Raw genomic sequence first — 10,042 nt, forward strand, 5'->3', positions numbered from 1 at the left:
ACTAATCTACCCGTCTACCGGACGGGTATAAAACTAGTTAGATAGGAAAGAAACCATTTTAGAATTAATGTCAAAAATGGAACCAACTGAACATTATTTCTGAACAAATATAAGAATCACCAAAAAATAAATAATTTGATATTCTTTAAATAAAGTAGCAATACTAGAATCACTTAGCTTGAATGGTGGTGAGAGAATTAATATATAGTGATGTTTAAAGTACAGCAACCTCCAACACAATGGCAGAATGTGCTATATAATATATATGGTAGCTGTCAATCGCGGAGGAGATGAAATGAACAAAATGAACTATGCTATCTCCGACGTTCTTTCTGATGTGCTATATATGGTAGCTGGCGATCGCGGAGGAGATGAAAAGAATGGTTTTGGTGGAACTTTCAACACTTCCATGCTTCCCTCTAACATCTCTATGACTTCATTGATAGATGGCCTTTGATTTGGTGCAGGTTGTATGCACCATAAACCAACTATTGTCATCTTTCTTGCATAATCATTTTCCTCAGCGTTTGTAACACTATCTAATAGGAAGTCATCCTTGTGAAGTCGCTTGTAAATCCAATCCAGGAAATATGTTTCACTAGTTTGTCCAGAACCGACACCCACATCTACATTTTTTCTTCCTCCGACAATTTCTAGTAGCAACATACCATAGCTAACACATCAGATTTATGGGAGACTCCTCCAAAGTTTTTATTATAAACTTCTGGAGCGATGTACCCGATTGTTCCTCTAGCCTCTAACATAGAAACAATACTCTCTTTCCTTGAATACAACTTAGCAAGCCCAAAATCTGCAATCTTGGGACAATAATCTTCATCAAGGAGAATGTTATGTGGCTTTATGTCAAGATGCAAAATCCGAGTGCTACATCCACGATGCAAATAGTCAAGACCACATACTATTCCAAGTGCTATCTCATACAACTCCTTTACTCCTATGTGTTCGTTTGTATGAACATTACTATATATAAACTTCTCTAGCGACCCATTTCGCATGTACTCGTATACAAGAGCTCTTTTTTTGTTGTCGGAACAAAATCCTAAGAGAGTAACAATATTAACATGAGCAGTCCTACCAATGCTTGCAACTTCATTTATGAATTCTTCTCCATTTGCTCTCGATGAGTTTAAGACTTTAACTGCCACAAGTCGGCCATCTGATAGCTTCCCTTTAAACACTTGTCCAAAACCTCCACGTCCTAGTTTAACTTTGAATGAGTTTGTCATTTTCTTAATATCATTGTATGTGTACCTTCTCATACTTAAGGAGCCATAATGCATGACAAAGGCCTCAATATTCTTGTCGTCCTCGGTCTTAGGCTTTAGTGAGGTTATGCAATTGCTCGACGATGGTTTTAAAATAAAATAGATTATGAAAATAATCACAATTAATAGTAGTGCGGATCCGAATCCTATAACTGCGATAAAGAAAAAGGTGAACTGAATATGTTTAACAACTTCAACACATTAGTTATGGATACAAGAATTAAATGAGAGAATACCTACCCAATTTCATTTTATAATTTTGACGTGTACCTGGATTACAAAGAAAATATGCATAAAAGATGTTAATGCTTATAAAAGAACTAATAATCTCACGAATAAAGGAACACAGAGAGACCAGAAGCTTTCTTTTTTACTTTCTTATGATTGCGTGACACCATGTGAAACAACTGAGTACATTAAATAGGCCGATGTGAAAGAACTCAGTACATTATATAGGCCAAAAACCAACTTTTTTTATTGGCAGCCGAAAACGAACTAAACTAAAAAGAACTAGTAGTATGGAAAAATCAAAAAAGCAAGTAATTCTTAAGCCATGCACTAGATTGATTTCGCCTGATTTAATTATTCAAAATTAAAATTTTCAAAAGGTTTCAAACGCCGGGCTTTATGTAATTATTATAAGGTAATAGATTTGGATGCTTTATGTAATATTTTTAAGTCAAATGGTCTTTATGTAACTGAGGCAGTTAGGGGCGGTTATAGATAATTATGATTGAGGCTATTCACTATGGAGCTCCACGTCATCGCCACATAGGAACCGAGGCTTCGAAGCTGAAGAAACACGGACCTAATCCCCACAAGGCTTAGATCCGATGAGTCCATAGGGTACGGGTCAAATACTATCCAACTAACGATACGAGTCCGATCTCCCAAAGTCCAATGACATAAACCTGCAAAAAAACCACCGTGAACTTGTTACGGGAAGTCAAGAGGGGGGTCTTCCCGTAACCACCCTCTGACGTGAGAATAAGTACAATTCCGGCAGAGAGAAAGTACTTAAGTAATTATAGTAGATAGTTGAGAGTGAATATGAATACCTCATGGAGATTGCGAATGTATTTATAACTGAATGATGTGGGGAATGTGATTGGCTCAGCTGTCCCTTTCCAAAAGATGCTCTTGTAACCGCCTAGACACGTATCCTGATATGACAGGGTGAGCTATACGGCTCATGTCCATGGTTGTAACAACCTGTACACGTGTCCATACGTGATAGGACGAGCTAATCTTGGCCATGTGCATGGTTATAACATCCTGACCAGCTGTCCTTCTTCACTTGGCTGATGGGTCATGTGCTTTCCAAGAAAGGATCTTGGTAAATCTTCTAGAAGGGATTTGGTTAACTACAACTGTCCTATGACATTGCCTTCTAACCATCATTGCAGGTGGGAACAATACCCTGCGGATGACTTATGAGGGCGTCTAGATCCTCCCGCACATAGTCTCTAGGATATATTGTTGTTCTTCGTTTGTCTTGAGTTATGCGGGTGATTTATATGTCCCGCAGGTGACATACGAAGAGGTCCCCTCTTACCCGCGGGTGGTATTTAGGGACATTTGTATCTCTTTGGTATCATACCTCTATAAGTCCCCCCAGTCCATTGTTTCTTCCGCGTGAAGCTTTTATGCAGGTGAAATTTTGAACTTTGGATATTTTTGGGGATTTTTGAATTTTCAAGTTGGTAAGGAGATATTTTTATTTTGTATGGATAAATATGGAAAAGGGTGACATGACAGTTAAAGAGACGTGTACGCCGGCTACCTACTGTATTTGACTGCACGCCTTTCCGCTCTTTTGGTTTTCCCGCGTGACGTGTTTCTATCTGCAGTGGTGGATCCATGAAAATTTTCCAATGGGTTCACTATTCGTGTCGGTTTGACGGTTCAGATCAATTCAATGGTTCGGTTCGAATGTGTATTTGTGTGCTTACATGCATCAGTTAAAATCACTATAATAATCACTATAATTATCATACAATCACAATTATAATGATGATAAATTATTGTTTTATCATACAAAAGAGTTAAAATCACTATAAATAAACTTCTGAGGGTAATAATATCATACAAAATTCGGATTTGTACAACATACACGATTAAAAAGAGTTAAAATCACTAAAAACAAACTGCTTTGGGTAAGGATTGAACCCGGGTTCTCAGTTTGAGAAAGCGGGGTTTTACCACCGGACCAAGGCTTTATTATGAGTATGGGTTCACTCACAATTTATATATGGGTTCACTCTCATGTTTTATATAGGACTTTTATATAAAATCAAAAACTCATTGGTTCCCGTGAACCCGGACTCACACATATAGATCCGTCCATGGCTATCTGAATGAACTAATTCTTTCTCTCTCCACTGGCGACACTCCTATCACATTAATTGCGATGGATATAAATAAGGCGGTTCTCTCTCCACTTTCATTTTTATCGCCTTCAATTCTCTTTCTTCCTGATTTTTCTCTCAAATTCTAGATTTAAACTTTACAAATTACTTACAATTGCTCGTTGTTTACCATTATCCACTGAAATAATGGTCGGGGAGAAGAAGAGTACTCCATCAATTGACAACATCGTTGTTATTTGGAAAAAGAGGGACTACGAAGACATCGCAAATGTATACGTCTAAGCTACGGAATGGGAGCCGGAATTCCCGGTTGCAGGTTCCACCGCCAACAAGCCTCCGAGAGGGAAAATGGCCCTACATGGCGAGGATTTTACCACAAGGAATCTCTGATTTCCTGTGACGAAGTTTGTTGGATCTATTCTGTTGAGTTACGGGGTTCACTTATCACAGGTGCACCTGTTTGGACTGATGAGGATCCGGAATTTTGAGTTTTGTTGGAGTGCCAACAACTTCGTACCGTCCGTTGATAAGTTTTCCGTTTTCTACAAGATGGCAAGCCGCGGCGGGTGGTACAGTTGGTCAACCACGAGCAAAGGTGTCATAGGTACAGAGTCGCCACGCAGTTCATATGAATTGCGCTCAAAGTTTTTCTGGATCCGGGAAGACGTTGTTCCCTTTCCGATGGTACACCGTTCTTCCAACGACAAGCTGCCAGAAATACACGTTGTCGGGTATGCGAACCTTCCTGGTTTGTTACAATGACCCGCACGCCTACTCCTATGCGTGCGATAATCGAGGGTGCACTAATGCGTGCTGGCTGAGCCGCTTGTGGCCCTTCCCAGACTTGGAACCCTTCTATCAGATGCCTGATGAGAGTACGTTTATCTTTATCCCTTAAGGATTTTTTTAGGTGCTAACTATTTATTTGTTCAGGTGAGGGATCAATCCTGTGCACGTTATTGGATCGTGTGCCGGGACTTATGGCACGCCGCCCTCGAGATCCCGAGGAACTACTATATTTTATCGCACCCGCGATAATTTTCTGTTTCCAGATGCTTTACGCCCGGAACCTGTGGTATCCGAGGCCATGTTTGCTAAAGGTGAGGCCATGCTTTCTAAAGGTGAGGGAGTTCTGAATCCTCGTCCTCTATCAGCGTTTACCTTTAGTGGGGTGATTGTGCTTTTCTCTTCTAGTGATGAGTCATCACCCTACAAAGAAGAAGAGGAATCCTCGGTTGATACTACTGATGCTGAGAGTATCGTGAATGCAATTGCAGGTCTGACCCACAAGAGGAAACAACACCCATCCTCTAGTAAGGCTGCGGACAAAGTACCTCTGAAGTTGTGGCAAGTGAGGAAGGACGTGATGTCGTCGATGCGGAATCCCCGAAGCTAACTGGAAAGGGCAAATTACGCCTATCCAAACCTGCTTAGGGCTGTTCAAAAAGCTCACGGCTCTAAGCTCGTCGAAACTCGCTCGAAAAAAGCTTGGAGAAAGCTCGCTTGAAATCTGCTTGATTGTAAACGATCCGAGCCTAGCTCGACTCGATTTCTAAACAAGCCGAGCCTGAGCTAGCCCCAACTTGACTCGAGCTCGCTCGATTGGCTTGAACTATTTTATTTTAATTTATTATATATATACATACATGCATATAATTATCGAGCCCAATTATTTTAACACACAGGCTTTCCTTTAATCCAGCCCAAGTTCCTTTCACTCCATAGTCCATATTCATAATTCAATATACTGAGTAACTGAGAGATGGGACTTCATTGTTCAAACACTCAATAATCAGTATACGTTACATTTTCCATCCTAAACCTAGACGTTCATATTCACCTCCACCGCCGCTCATATTCATCTCCGCTATCGGCTGCCGCTCATCCTCCGCCATCGGCCGCCAATTCCCTGCTTAATTTTGTATTAGACGTATTTATTTAGTTTGTATTTGGTTGGTGTTGATCTCAACATCATATTTATATAGTTTAAGAATTGCTATTATTACATGTAAACTCAAACCAAGTCGAGCAGAGCCGAGCCGGCTCGATTTAAAATGGAGCCGAGCTTGAGCTCATATTTTTAGCTCGATTAAGAGTTCGAGCTCGATCTTGCCTTGGCTCGGGCTTGGCTCGGCTTGTGAACAGGCCTATTTGCTGTTCCTAAGAAATCCAAGAAGGTCCGGCTAGGGGATCGCATCAACCTTGTTGTTTCTTCAAAAGTTATTCCTGGTATTACTTTCAACGTTATTGTACCCTTAATTATGTTTTTTGGAGTGATGTTTCCTAAGGAAATGTAATGTTTGCAGATTCCACGAAAGGACATCCCAAGGGTCCACCAAACCAAGGGAAGATAACTCCACCTACTTCTCCACCCGCGCCACCACCTAAATCCACGTTTGAGCCTCCGCCCAATTCTCCACCAAAAAAATTGATGATTCGATTGTTTTAAGAGACACTCCTCCCGGCAAGGATGAGAAAGGGGCACTTCACAAAGTTTCAAGGAGCCTGTTATCTCTTCGCCTCCCAACTCTCCTCCTCATTTTTCAAATCAGGGGAGCCAAAACGTTGTCGCCACCGGTCCTCAAACTTCTACTTCCCGCTTTCATGAAGATCAAGGGCATGCGGGATATTATGGCCAGACCAACCCACATGAGGATCCATTGATGCATCACTCGCATTGGTCTGTGCGTCAAGGTTCCTTGTTTACTGACAACGAGGTTTGCCACGAATTCCTGCAACAAGGAATTCTCCTGCTGAGAGGCAACGCCAACGTGGGCGTCCTCATTATGAGTTGGCGAACTCCTTCTCCTACAATCTAGTTAACGTTGTCTCCACTAGTCAAGAAATCTATCGGGACTGGTTAGCTATGAGTGAAACGTGGGCTGAGTTGGAGAATAGTGCTGAGGTAGTCAGGAAAGAAGCTGAGGACCATTGTATAATTGCCAATACTGCTAAGTGGCAATTATCAGATGCTAAGCATACGCTAGAAGTGGAAAAATCTCGTCAAGCTGCTACTGCGAAGGGCTGGGTGGAAGCTTGCAAGCACCATAATGCTATGTTAGAAGCTTCTCACGAACAGACTCGTGCTGAGGAAGGCGAGCTTGCGCGAGCTGAAGAGGCTAAGGTAGCACTACAGAAGCAGGTGAATGACCAGAATGATCTCATCTCCTCCTATCTTGAGGAGATAAAAACTTTGAAAGCTGAGGCATGCGCTAAAGATGACCGCATTGCTAAGCTTGCTGAGAATAACAAGGAGCAAACTTTGGATTGTGCTGAGCACAAGATGGCTCTTATCTGGGATCGAGCAGATAAAAAATTGTTGATGTCGGAGGGAATCCCCCATTTTTACTCAAAATCTTGATATTAAATCATAAATAGATATAAACAAAACTTCATAAATTTTATCAAGCCATCATATTGTTTTATTTATTAATAAAGACTTCTTATGCATTTGACCTGAATTCACAAGTATGGATCTCATCAAACCCAGATAGCCCTTAAACGAGTTATAACATCTTATTATATAAAAAATTAATCTAATATGAAATCCTATAAAATTGGGATATAATAAAAATTAATATTCGATTTTTAAAAAAAATATATTTATATTAACGAAACAATTTTATAGCAAAAAAAATCGGGTCATGTGTCTCACCCAACCCAGATAGCTTTTAAATCAGGTTATAACATCTCCTTTATTTGTTAAATCCATTCATCATCAAATCCTAAGTATATAATTAACTTACTTACAATAAATAAAACTAAAATCCTAAAATATAGATAAATACTAGAACTGAATAATGTAAAACAACACCTGTAATACGGTTGATAAAAGCTAGCAATATATAATGCTACTTAATGAGAAAAACAAAACGTAAGTATCACGCCTTATAAAAAAGTAAAGAGTCAATGGAAGTGGGGTAGCTTAATATGAATGTTATTCATTCACCACACAATGAATCATTTCATTTACTCTGTCATTTCTGTATATTAAGTGTTACTTTATAGTAATTATTAATTTATAGTTTTGTTATGATTAATATATATAAACTAGGATTCAAAAAAGGTTATTATCTTATTATTTTATCGTTTAGGTCCAGTTTTACACTGGTTTTAAATTGAGATTGCACCAATTATTAATTTTAGCAAGGTTAGTAATTTATTGAGTATTAATCTATATAGATTTTACTATATTTAATAACTGGGTTGGTTATGTCAGGTCTACTTGATGGTGGCCTAGTGGTCATGAAGAAGAGGTGTGGGGTTGGTCTTCGTATTGGTGGTGCTGTTAGTCATGATCAAGATGGGGGGTTGTGTACATGGTGAAGTTTTTCCTTTTTTCTTTTGTCATATTCGTTTAATTATAAAGGTAAATTAGTAATAATTTTATAAAAGCTAACAGAAAAATAACTCCGAGTAATGGAAATTATAAAATGTGTTAGTGTTTGAGTTAACAATAAGAATTAGGAAAACCTTCAAAATAGTGATTTTGACACAACATTTTCCAATTTTAACCATGATTTTAACAAAATATTCAAAATTGTCAATCTAATATGTCAGATCTGACGGAAGCACAACCCCCTCAGGCATATCATCAGCTGAACCCATAACAATTCGTCATGTGTTCAAATGTTCTATTGAATCCCACTGAAGAATGGAAGATCCGACAGAAGATTAAACCGTCAAACCATAGCCTTCGACGATGCAGAGCCTGCTTCTGTCAACTCCAATGGTCTAACCCCTATTAGATCCATTAATACGTTGACATGTGGTAAGTTTTTAATGATTGTTTATTACGTCGGAGGGTGTTACGCTTATATCGGATCCAACGTATTATAATGGCTATTTTATGTATTTCGTTAAAACCATGGCTAAAGTTGACCTAGTCAAAATGACTATTGTGAATATTTCTCCCCAACACCCCTCCCTCCGAAATAGCATATATTTTTCAAACCTGTAGATTAGAACGAACGTAATTCATACAAAAAGAAAAATGAATGGTCAATGAGAGCGAGGTAGCTAGAAATTTTCATGAAGGAAGGTGAGAAGAAAAAGATAAGATAGTTAAGCTTACTTTTTGGATTGTTGAATACTCAAATAGATATTAAAATCAAGAATATGATTGAAAGTGAGACTCGAGCATGGTAGGTCATTGACTTCATTCATTTACTGATTCTAAACAACTGAATTGTTTGTTTTTTTTTTAATTGATTTTATTATTCAGTGCATGGGTGTGTACCAAGCAGTAAAGAAAACAAGAGTTTAAGAAATGTAATGAAGGTACCTTTACAGTCGTTCCTGGTGATGGTTCCGTCGGAGCAAAAACATATGAACCCCCTGGTATCGTGCTGACCGCACAGACCGTCGGACTGTTCACACTTCTCACAATGATCATCGTCCACGCTTACCCAATTTAGCTCGAATCCTCTTTGCAAGAGGCCCGTCAGCCCCCTCGAAAGATCAAGTAAATTACCCATGCCCATGGGGTCCTTGAACACAGTTGTTATGACTTCCTCAGAGCATGAGTACTGGTCCCAATCCGTTGCCTCTGTAGTGTCATTCATGACTTGAACAAACGACTTTCTTTCATTGTTACCCAAGCACGGTAACTCGGTCGCAAAAGAAGGAAATCCAGTGCAATTGAAATGGAAGCTTATATTAACCGTAGACATCATGGGCACGAGAGGCAAGGTTCCTAAGGTAATGTTATTGCGCACCCTAGGGCAGTTGTTGGGGCGTTGGTCAACCAGGGCGGAGAGGATGATGGTTTTGTATAGGTAGTGGTATCTTATATTCCGAACGATGTAATAATTGCCGCTCAAATTAAACATGGGAACACCCGGATCACCACCGACGGTGGAGCAATTAATTCCGAAGCCTTGATAACCGCAGAAGTGGGAGTTGAGTTCATTGTCTATCCTCCAAAAGGGGTAGCTGATATTGACACCATTGCATATGGATGAAGGGCAAGTGGGGTAAGCTTGATCACTAGATTGTGCAGAGACGGCGATGAAGAAGATGGAGAAGAGGAGAAGGAGGGAGAGGAGGTGGTGAGACATGATTATGGAAATGTTGAAAGAACATGTCCACACGTCCATTGTATTTATGTTATAAACTTTATCCGTACCATTTTAAATGTCATGAGACCCAAAACACACAAATTAAAAAATGTTTGATTATCTTATTTTGTGAGCTGTAAAATGACAATAATGTTCTTTAAGTTATTATAGCTAAATTGGAAATGAAACATCTAGTATATGTAATAGTAAGGGCACAATTGAAAATTGAATTTATATGTATAGAAATAACATTTAAATTGGGACAATTAAAATTGAAAAAATCAACATTTAAAATGGGACGGTGAGAGTATAATACAAAACCAAATTT

General features: G+C 39.2%; 1 pseudogene; it reads right to left on the reverse strand.

Moving 5' to 3' along the window:
• Positions 1 to 306: 306 nt before the first annotated feature.
• Positions 307 to 9,731, reverse strand: LOC143559763 (LEAF RUST 10 DISEASE-RESISTANCE LOCUS RECEPTOR-LIKE PROTEIN KINASE-like 2.1; annotated as a pseudogene).
• Positions 9,732 to 10,042: the final 311 nt, after the last annotated feature.

The sequence above is a fragment of the Bidens hawaiensis genome, unplaced genomic scaffold (genome assembly GCF_021521415.1).
Source record: "Bidens hawaiensis isolate Kalapana, Puna unplaced genomic scaffold, B.hawaiensis_p1.1 tig00020035_1, whole genome shotgun sequence".
NCBI classification, from domain to species: Eukaryota; Viridiplantae; Streptophyta; class Magnoliopsida; order Asterales; family Asteraceae; genus Bidens; species Bidens hawaiensis.